The 10,000-nt window shown below is 58.3% G+C and overlaps 2 non-coding genes and 1 pseudogene across 2 annotated transcripts; all 3 read left to right on the top strand.

The window, feature by feature from the left end:
• Positions 1-2,437: 2,437 nt before the first annotated feature.
• LOC126313462 (small subunit ribosomal RNA) lies at positions 2,438-4,330 on the top strand. Its single transcript, XR_007555153.1, has one exon. It is a non-coding gene; the product is annotated as a small subunit ribosomal RNA (ribosomal RNA).
• A 368-nt stretch (positions 4,331-4,698) lies between these two features.
• Positions 4,699-4,853, top strand: LOC126313526 (5.8S ribosomal RNA). Its single transcript, XR_007555211.1, has one exon. It is a non-coding gene; the product is annotated as a 5.8S ribosomal RNA (ribosomal RNA).
• Positions 4,854-5,041: 188 nt separating this feature from the next.
• The window catches only part of LOC126313613 (large subunit ribosomal RNA), an 8,253-nt pseudogene continuing 3,294 nt past the window's right edge, over positions 5,042-10,000 (top strand).

Raw genomic sequence — 10,000 nt, 5'->3', positions numbered from 1 at the left:
TTAACCTAACTGTGGTTGTACCACATTATCGCTTAACCTAACTGTGGTTGTACCACATTATCGCTTAACCTAACTGTGGTTGTACCACATTATCGCTTAACCTAACTGTGGTTGTACCACATTATCCCTTAACCTAACTCAAGTTGTCCCTTAACCTAACTCAAGTTGTCCCTTAACCTAACTCACGTTGTCCCTTAACCTAACTCACGTTGTCCCTTAACCTAACTCACGTTGTCCCTTAACCTAACTCACGTTGTCCCTTAACCTAACTCACGTTGTCCCTTAACCTAACCCACGTTGTCCCTTAACCTAACCCACGTTGTCCCTTAACCTAACCCACGTTGTCCCTTAACCTAACCCACGTTGTCCCTAACCTAACCCACGTTGTCCCTTAACCTAACCCACGTTGTCCCTTAACCTAACCCACGTTGTCCCTTAACCTAACCCACGTTGTCCCTTAACCTAACCCACGTTGTCCCTTAACCTAACCCACGTTGTCCCTTAACCTAACCCACGTTGTCCCTTAACCTAACCCACGTTGTCCCTTAACCTAACCCACGTTGTCCCTTAACCTAACCCACGTTGTCCCTTAACCTAACCCACGTTGTCCCTTAACCTAACCCACGTTGTCCCTTTGCCTAACATAGTTCACTGCTCGGAATCTCTGGTGTCGTTGTTATCCTCATGTAGATGTCTTGCGAGTGTTGCTTACTTTCCACATATTCCCGCTATCCACTGTCAATTGTACTGCAATAGGACTATATCGCCCCCCCCCTCCCTCTGTCCCCCTCTTTGTGTCTCTGTCCTCTCAAGCTGGTCGGTCTGGCGTTTGAGTGTTAAATGAGCCTCGCAGCTGTTCAGTTGCATTCAGATGTCGACGCCCTCAGTGTACGTCGTGGTATGGTCTGTGTCCATTGTCCGCTGATGTCGTACGCGTAACCCACACGCTGTACCGATCATCGGTCGTTACGTACAGAGTGAAGTAGTGTGATACGTGTGACCGTACGCTGGCTGTGCCCAACGGTGTCGAATCTCAATTTCCATATGTTGTGCTCGATGCTACTTGTCTCGTCTCCCAATAACAGCTAGGTTGCACTGTGGTACGCCGTAGAGGCGTGTGGGAGGAACGTACGAACGCATTGTATGTCACCCTGGGTCGCTGGGGGTGGTGGTGCGGTGAGTCAGGTCAGGTCAGCGTGAGCCGTCTGATGTAGTGACGCGTGTATTCCGACTTTGTCGTATTGCCTCACACAAAGTGCTACCCTGGTGGACCGCGTTCCATATCTGGGACATGCCGCAGATGCCGGTTGACAGTGGATCGCGGAAGGGACATCGCATACGTGCGCGGGCCACCTTCCACGTGTTCTCTTCTGCACATGTCGCAGTGTGTATGTGGTCTGATGTAGCGTGTCGTGACACATGACATCCTGGCATGCAAGAATTGTTGAATTCGCAAATGTAGGTGGACATCTACGTTTACTGCCCAAGATACGCAAATGAACTGGAAATCCGTTGTTGAGCGGTTGTTCACGCTGGAGGTGAATCTGTGATGGCGACGATCGGTACAGCTATTAACCGGTTGTTTCAGCGGTACCCGCCACATCCACACACGTGACTAGGCCCATGTGGGTATGAAGCGATACGCGGCGGTGGCTTGGTGGGACTGTTCCCGGCCGGTGAAGGGGGGCCGCCCGGCGTGTTGGCCGCGCGCTGCGTGGGCGCACGCGCAACAGGCGGCTGGTGGGGGGCGCCGAGTGGCAGGAGCGCCAGCCGACGGGCCCGGCAGGCGGCGCAGCTACGCTGCGGCGCACCCTGCACGCGGCGCCTGGCGGCCAAAGTTGGTTCAGCCGAGCCCGGTGCGAAGCGCGGTGGACATCTGCAGTGTGCTGGTCTGATTGAGGACTGTGTGCGTTGAGGATGCGCTGCCGCCTGGCACTCGGCGCCGCGACGCCGTCTGCTGCTCGGTCGCCCCAGCGGTTCTCGCAGGTGGTTTGTATCGCAGTTGTGCGGACGTGTTGGCGCGTGCGCTGTGCTGGGAGAGTTCGCTTCTGCACCCAAGTGGGGCTTTGCCCTTGTGTGGCGCTGGCGTTGGAGCTGCCGGTCACCATAGGTGGCGCGTGTTGTCTCCCGCCGGCAATGCCACGACAGCACGCTCCCGGGCCTCTGTCGGCAGCGGCAAGCTCAGTTGGGAGCAAGGGTGTTCTCACTAAAACCGTCTACTCGCCTAACTCCGGGCGATTGCGCCTCTCTCGAAACCGACCAAGTACCTAGGACGGCGCTGCGCGCCGCCGGGACCTGAGAGGGTTTCGAGGTGTATCGTGCAGGGGAGCTCGGCCTCCTCCTGTTTGCAGAATAATTGAGCGGACGCTTGCGTGTTCGCGCGGGCCCCCGGGACACACTCCCGGGCGGCCGGCTGCTCAGCTCTAGTTGACGCAGCTCCCTGGTTGATCCTGCCAGTAGTCATATGCTTGTCTCAAAGATTAAGCCATGCATGTCTCAGTACAAGCCGCATTAAGGTGAAACCGCGAATGGCTCATTAAATCAGTTATGGTTCCTTAGATCGTACCCACGTTACTTGGATAACTGTGGTAATTCTAGAGCTAATACATGCAAACAGAGTCCCGACCAGAGATGGAAGGGACGCTTTTATTAGATCAAAACCAATCGGATTGGCTTGTCTGGTCCGTTTGCCTTGGTGACTCTGAATAACTTTGGGCTGATCGCACGGTCCTCGTACCGGCGACGCATCTTTCAAATGTCTGCCTTATCAACTGTCGATGGTAGGTTCTGCGCCTACCATGGTTGTAACGGGTAACGGGGAATCAGGGTTCGATTCCGGAGAGGGAGCCTGAGAAACGGCTACCACATCCAAGGAAGGCAGCAGGCGCGCAAATTACCCACTCCCGGCACGGGGAGGTAGTGACGAAAAATAACGATACGGGACTCATCCGAGGCCCCGTAATCGGAATGAGTACACTTTAAATCCTTTAACGAGTATCTATTGGAGGGCAAGTCTGGTGCCAGCAGCCGCGGTAATTCCAGCTCCAATAGCGTATATTAAAGTTGTTGCGGTTAAAAAGCTCGTAGTTGGATTTGTGTCCCACGCTGTTGGTTCACCGCCCGTCGGTGTTTAACTGGCATGTATCGTGGGACGTCCTGCCGGTGGGGCGAGCCGAAGGGGTGCTTTCGCGTCCCGAGGCGGACCCCGTTTAAATCCTACCAGGGTGCTCTTTGTTGAGTGTCTCGGTGGGCCGGCACGTTTACTTTGAACAAATTAGAGTGCTTAAAGCAGGCAAGCCCGCCTGAATACTGTGTGCATGGAATAATGGAATAGGACCTCGGTTCTATTTTGTTGGTTTTCGGAACCCGAGGTAATGATTAATAGGGACAGGCGGGGGCATTCGTATTGCGACGTTAGAGGTGAAATTCTTGGATCGTCGCAAGACGAACAGAAGCGAAAGCATTTGCCAAGTATGTTTTCATTAATCAAGAACGAAAGTTAGAGGTTCGAAGGCGATCAGATACCGCCCTAGTTCTAACCATAAACGATGCCAGCCAGCGATCCGCCGCAGTTCCTCCGATGACTCGGCGGGCAGCCTCCGGGAAACCAAAGCTTTTGGGTTCCGGGGGAAGTATGGTTGCAAAGCTGAAACTTAAAGGAATTGACGGAAGGGCACCACCAGGAGTGGAGCCTGCGGCTTAATTTGACTCAACACGGGAAACCTCACCAGGCCCGGACACCGGAAGGATTGACAGATTGATAGCTCTTTCTTGATTCGGTGGGTGGTGGTGCATGGCCGTTCTTAGTTGGTGGAGCGATTTGTCTGGTTAATTCCGATAACGAACGAGACTCTAGCCTGCTAACTAGTCGCGTGACATCCTTCGTGCTGTCAGCGATTACTTTTCTTCTTAGAGGGACAGGCGGCTTCTAGCCGCACGAGATTGAGCAATAACAGGTCTGTGATGCCCTTAGATGTTCTGGGCCGCACGCGCGCTACACTGAAGGAATCAGCGTGTCTTCCTAGGCCGAAAGGTCGGGGTAACCCGCTGAACCTCCTTCGTGCTAGGGATTGGGGCTTGCAATTGTTCCCCATGAACGAGGAATTCCCAGTAAGCGCGAGTCATAAGCTCGCGTTGATTACGTCCCTGCCCTTTGTACACACCGCCCGTCGCTACTACCGATTGAATGATTTAGTGAGGTCTTCGGACTGGTACGCGGCATCGACTCTGTCGTTGCCGATGCTACCGGAAAGATGACCAAACTTGATCATTTAGAGGAAGTAAAAGTCGTAACAAGGTTTCCGTAGGTGAACCTGCGGAAGGATCATTACCGACTAGACTGCATGTCTTTCGATGTGCGTGTCGTGTCGCGCAACACGCTACCTGTACGGCAGTGGCCGTGCGCCGCGTGCGGAACCACGCGTGCCTCTCAAAACTAGCGGAAGTGTTGTTGTTGTTGTTGTGTGGTACGAGCGCTGAAGCTCTGGAGCGGCTGGCCTGCGGTACCTGGCGCCTGGCGCCGGTTTTGAATGACGTTCGCCCGAGTGCCTGTCCGCTCCGGTGTGGAGCCGTACGACGCCCATCGGCTGTGAGGCCGTTGGACACAAAAAAAATAGTGGAACAGGGGCCGTCAGACGCCTCAGTCCCGCAAATGCTACTGTCTTGAAAGAGACAGTGGGAGACTGAAAAGGAAAAGATCACCCAGGACGGTGGATCACTCGGCTCGTGGGTCGATGAAGAACGCAGCAAATTGCGCGTCGACATGTGAACTGCAGGACACATGAACATCGACGTTTCGAACGCACATTGCGGTCCATGGATTCCGTTCCCGGGCCACGTCTGGCTGAGGGTCGGCTACGTATACTGAAGCGCGCGGCGTTTGTCCCGCTTCGGAGACGTGGGAGTGTCGTGGTCGCCTGTGTGGCCGGCCGCGTCTCCTTAAACGTGCGATGCGCGCCCGTCGCCTGGCGGTTCGCATACCGGTACTTTCTCGGTAGCGTGCACAGCCGGCTGGCGGTGTGGCGTGCGACACCTCGTACAACGACCTCAGAGCAGGCGAGACTACCCGCTGAATTTAAGCATATTACTAAGCGGAGGAAAAGAAACTAACAAGGATTCCCCCAGTAGCGGCGAGCGAACAGGGAAGAGTCCAGCACCGAACCCCGCAGGCTGCCGCCTGTCGTGGCATGTGGTGTTTTGGAGGGTCCACTACCCCGACGCCTCGCGCCGAGCCCAAGTCCAACTTGAATGAGGCCACGGCCCGTAGAGGGTGCCAGGCCCGTAGCGGCCGGTGCGAGCGTCGGCGGGACCTCTCCTTCGAGTCGGGTTGCTTGAGAGTGCAGCTCCAAGTGGGTGGTAAACTCCATCTGAGACTAAATATGACCACGAGACCGATAGCGAACAAGTACCGTGAGGGAAAGTTGAAAAGAACTTTGAAGAGAGAGTTCAAAAGTACGTGAAACCGTTCTGGGGTAAACGTGAGAAGTCCGAAAGGTCGAACGGGTGAGATTCACGCCCATCCGGCCACTGGCCCCCGCCCTCGGCAGATGGGGCCGGCCGCCCGCGCGGAGCAATCCGCGGCGGGGTCGTGTCCGGTTGCCTTTCCACTCGCCGCGGGGTGGGGCCGTTCCGGTGTGCGGTGGGCCGCACTTCTCCCCTAGTAGGACGTCGCGAACCGCTGGGTGCCGGCCTACGGCCCGGGTGCGCAGCCTGTCCTTCCGCGGGCCTCGGTTCGCGTCTGTTGGGCAGAGCCCCGGTGTCCTGGCTGGCTGCTCGGCGGTATATCTGGAGGAGTCGATTCGCCCCTTTGGGCGCTCGGGCTCCCGGCAAGCGCGCGCGGTTCTTCCCGGATGACGGACCTACCTGGCCCGGCCCCGGACCCGCGCCGCTGTTGGCTCGGGATGCTCTCGGGCGGAATAATCGCTCCCGTCAGCGGCGCTTCAGCTTTGGACAATTTCACGACCCGTCTTGAAACACGGACCAAGGAGTCTAACATGTGCGCGACTCATTGGGCTGTACGAAACCTAAAGGCGTAATGAAAGTGAAGGTCTCGCCTTGCGCGGGCCGAGGGAGGATGGGGCTTCCCCGCCCTTCACGGGGCGGCGGCCTCCGCACTCCCGGGGCGTCTCGTCCTCATTGCGAGGTGAGGCGCACCTAGAGCGTACACGTTGGGACCCGAAAGATGGTGAACTATGCCTGGCCAGGACGAAGTCAGGGGAAACCCTGATGGAGGTCCGTAGCGATTCTGACGTGCAAATCGATCGTCGGAGCTGGGTATAGGGGCGAAAGACTAATCGAACCATCTAGTAGCTGGTTCGCTCCGAAGTTTCCCTCAGGATAGCTGGTGCTCGTACGAGTCTCATCCGGTAAAGCGAATGATTAGAGGCCTTGGGGCCGAAACGACCTCAACCTATTCTCAAACTTTAAATGGGTGAGATCTCCGGCTTGCTTGATATGCTGAAGCCGCGAGCAAACGACTCGGATCGGAGTGCCAAGTGGGCCACTTTTGGTAAGCAGAACTGGCGCTGTGGGATGAACCAAACGCCGAGTTAAGGCGCCCGAATCGACGCTCATGGGAAACCATGAAAGGCGTTGGTTGCTTAAGACAGCAGGACGGTGGCCATGGAAGTCGGAATCCGCTAAGGAGTGTGTAACAACTCACCTGCCGAAGCAACTAGCCCTGAAAATGGATGGCGCTGAAGCGTCGTGCCTATACTCGGCCGTCAGTCTGGCAGTCATGGCCGGTCCTCGCGGCCGGCCGCGAAGCCCTGACGAGTAGGAGGGTCGCGGCGGTGGGCGCAGAAGGGTCTGGGCGTGAGCCTGCCTGGAGCCGCCGTCGGTGCAGATCTTGGTGGTAGTAGCAAATACTCCAGCGAGGCCCTGGAGGGCTGACGCGGAGAAGGGTTTCGTGTGAACAGCCGTTGCACACGAGTCAGTCGATCCTAAGCCCTAGGAGAAATCCGATGTTGATGGGGGCCGTCATAGCATGATGCACTTTGTGCTGGCCCCCGTTGGGCGAAAGGGAATCCGGTTCCTATTCCGGAACCCGGCAGCGGAACCGATATAAGTCGGGCCCCTCTTTTAGAGATGCTCGTCGGGGTAACCCAAAAGGACCCGGAGACGCCGTCGGGAGATCGGGGAAGAGTTTTCTTTTCTGCATGAGCGTTCGAGTTCCCTGGAATCCTCTAGCAGGGAGATAGGGTTTGGAACGCGAAGAGCACCGCAGTTGCGGCGGTGTCCCGATCTTCCCCTCGGACCTTGAAAATCCGGGAGAGGGCCACGTGGAGGTGTCGCGCCGGTTCGTACCCATATCCGCAGCAGGTCTCCAAGGTGAAGAGCCTCTAGTCGATAGAATAATGTAGGTAAGGGAAGTCGGCAAATTGGATCCGTAACTTCGGGATAAGGATTGGCTCTGAGGATCGGGGCGTGTCGGGCTTGGTCGGGAAGTGGGTCAGCGCTAACGTGCCGGGCCTGGGCGAGGTGAGTGCCGTAGGGGTGCCGGTAAGTGCGGGCGTTTAGCGCGGGCGTGGTCTGCTCTCGCCGTTGGTTGGCCTCATGCTGGCCGGCGGTGCAGGATGCGCGCGCCTGCGCGGCGTTCGCGCCCCGGTGCTTCAACCTGCGTGCAGGATCCGAGCTCGGTCCCGTGCCTTGGCCTCCCACGGATCTTCCTTGCTGCGAGGCCGCGTCCGCCTTAGCGTGCTCCTCCGGGGGCGCGCGGGTGCGCGGATTCTCTTCGGCCGCTATTCAACGATCAACTCAGAACTGGCACGGACTGGGGGAATCCGACTGTCTAATTAAAACAAAGCATTGCGATGGCCCTAGCGGGTGTTGACGCAATGTGATTTCTGCCCAGTGCTCTGAATGTCAACGTGAAGAAATTCAAGCAAGCGCGGGTAAACGGCGGGAGTAACTATGACTCTCTTAAGGCGATCAAGTGGCGGCGGCGCGGCTGCATCCGAACTCTGCTTCTCGAAGCAGGGTTTTGCTGTAGTCTAGCTGCTACCGCGAGGTCCCTTCCTTGGGTTGTAGTTACAGGGAGTGTGAAGCGCAACACATGGGCCTAGCCCACTTAGCCTCTCCACTTCTGCGGTCTTCTCCCCTTCACGTGGGCCCGCTGATTTTCGCAGAGCAGAAGACCGCACCAGGGGCCTGGGGGGGTTACCAGCCCCCCCTCGCATTATCCCTTTTAGTTGGGGGCAGTCTACATAATAATATAAGTGGTGGTCCTTCCGCTGAAGGCGCCACCCCAGCTTCCCCAGCATCTATCCGGCCAACCGGCCGTGACGCAAATACGGTAACTTGTGTAGCTTCTTACGCCTGCAGTGAGTGCCACCGCAGCTTCACAACCAAGAACGGTCTCGGGGTCCATCGCCGCCGCCAACATCCTGCGGCCGCCAACGCGGAGATCGTCACGGAGAGGCATCGCGCGAGGTGGACGGAAGAAGAGGTCCTGTCGCTCGCCAAAGCGGAGGCCGAACTTTTCCTTGAGAGGGACGCACGGTTCTTCTTCGTCAATCAAGAGCTGACGAGGATATTCCCCGACCGAACACTTGAGGCGATCAAGTGCCAGAGGCGGAAGGCTGCCCACAAGCAGCTTGTCCGCCAATTCATGGAGGCGCTTGAAGTCGGTCGGGGGGAAGAGCCGGCGTCCCGCCGGGGAGCGGTGAGGCCGCCGCCAGACGCGGGCGATAGTGCTGCGCCACCCGATGACGCAGATACGGACTTCGCGGCCGACACCACCGGGCCGCCGCTGGAGGGGCCGACTGACGCCGCCGTCTGGGAGCATCTAGCGGGGCTACCCGCTTCCGCTCAGCGCTTCTCGGCACTAGACCGAATTATCGGTCTGGGGCCGGGAGCGCCGCCCGAAGTCATCCTGGGCATGCTTCCGGACGCCCTTGCGTCGGTCGGGTCCAGAGAAGAGAGGTCAGCCACGAGGACACAGAGGCCGCGCCAACCACCTAAGCGGCCTCCTGCTGCTCCGCCGCAGCAAAGGCGCAAACGGCGCCGATGGGAGTACGCCAAGACACAGGGTGCCTTCCGGCGGTCGCGCGCGCGCTGCGTGCGTGGCCTTCTGGATGGCACCCTGCTGCAGCCGCCGCCTGACATCCCCGGTCTGCTGGACTTCTGGGCGGACCTCTTCACGAAGAAGCCCATCTCCACCGCGGGCTTCATCCGTGACCGCCTCCTGCCGCACTCGGAGCCTGTTGCTCCTGAGCGCCTGTGGGGGCCGGTCACATATGAGGAGGTTGCCGCTGCCTTGCCGCCCAGAGGTTCAGTAGCCGGCCCGGACGGCCTTACTCCCGCCGAGCTGCGGCGCCTGCCGCACGAAGTCCTCGTGAAGTTGATGAACCTCTTCATTCTGGCCCGTGCCCTTCCAGAGCGTCTGCTTCGCGCACGTACGTCCCTCCTCCCCAAAACGGCTGCACCAACATCCCCTGCTGACTTTCGCCCCATCACGGTCTGCTCGGTGCTGGCGCGGACCTTCCATAAGGTTCTTGCGTCACGCCTGATGCATGCATGTGCTGTGGACGAACGTCAGCGGGCATTCGTCCCTCGGGACGGGATGTTGGAGAATACCTTCATCCTAGACACTGCTCTCACCGACGCAGTCCGCTCCTGCCGCTCTGTCTTTGTGGCGTCGGTCGACGTTTCTAAGGCCTTCGATTCGGTGGATCATGCAGCCCTTCGCCCTGTGCTGAGGGCTCATGGCCTACCGGAGAGCTTTATTGAATACGTCGACCGGTGCTACGAGAGCAGCGCGACGGTGATAGCTGGCGGCGCCGGCGTGGGCGTGTCTGTGCAGCCGTCACGGGGCGTCCGTCAGGGCGATCCCCTCTCCCCCCTCCTTTTCAATTTTGCGGTGGACCATGTTTTAGGACAACTGCCCTCCCACATCGGAGCTCGCATACTTGGTCGCAGAATCAACGCTGCGGCCTTTGCTGATGACATCCTGCTCTTCGCATCGACCGCGAGGGGCTTGCAGTCCCTCATCGACGCAGCC

This window comes from Schistocerca gregaria, unplaced genomic scaffold (assembly GCF_023897955.1).
Source record: "Schistocerca gregaria isolate iqSchGreg1 unplaced genomic scaffold, iqSchGreg1.2 ptg000483l, whole genome shotgun sequence".
Classification (NCBI taxonomy): Eukaryota; Metazoa; Arthropoda; class Insecta; order Orthoptera; family Acrididae; genus Schistocerca; species Schistocerca gregaria.
Note: the sequence above shows the minus strand (reverse complement) of the source record. Positions and strands in the feature narration are given on the sequence as shown.